Below are 714 nucleotides of genomic sequence, written 5' to 3' on the forward strand. Positions count from 1 at the left end.
GGAGTCTTTGTTCCACTCTCCTGGCAGGAGATGAATGACCAAGCCTGGCCACTGCACCTCCAACATAGCCAGTTAGAACTAGCTAGGCCTTTCCCATCCACTTTTGTTGTTGTTATGTGTCTCCAAGTGGACTGCAACTTATGGCGACCCTATGAATCAGCGACCTCCAAGAGCATCTGTCATGAGCCACCCTGTTCAGATCTTGTAAATTCAGGTCTGTGGCTTCCTTTATGGAATCAATCCATCTCTTGTTGGGCCTTCCTCTTTTTCTACTCCCTTCTGTTTTTCCCAGAATTATTATCTTTTCTAATGAATCATGTCTTCTCATTTCTCCTTTTCTTAGAAAGTCGAAAGTCTCAGTGATTTGAATGCAGGGTAAAAGCCTGCTCCTTTCTGGTAAATCACACACAGCACACATAGCTCTGCATCTTAAAAATGCTCTGCTAATGCCTATCAGACCATCCAGCTCATGGGACATCTGAGCTGCCAAACTTCTCTGCCCTGCTCTCAGGCCACTCGCCACTCTACCAGACAGGATGTGTCATGGGTTCCCTGTATGGATTATCTTCCCCAGGTTAGGACTAAATGAAAAGGAATTTGATGGGAAGGAGTCTCTTGGCCCAGAGAGGTACTGGGAGGGCTTCTCTCTCTCTCTGCAGTTTCAGGGGTGGAAGCCACATAGAGAGCAGAATGCAGGAAGGGGGATCTTGCAAT

Source organism: Rhineura floridana, chromosome 14 (genome assembly GCF_030035675.1).
Source record: "Rhineura floridana isolate rRhiFlo1 chromosome 14, rRhiFlo1.hap2, whole genome shotgun sequence".
Lineage (NCBI taxonomy): Eukaryota > Metazoa > Chordata > Lepidosauria > Squamata > Rhineuridae > Rhineura > Rhineura floridana.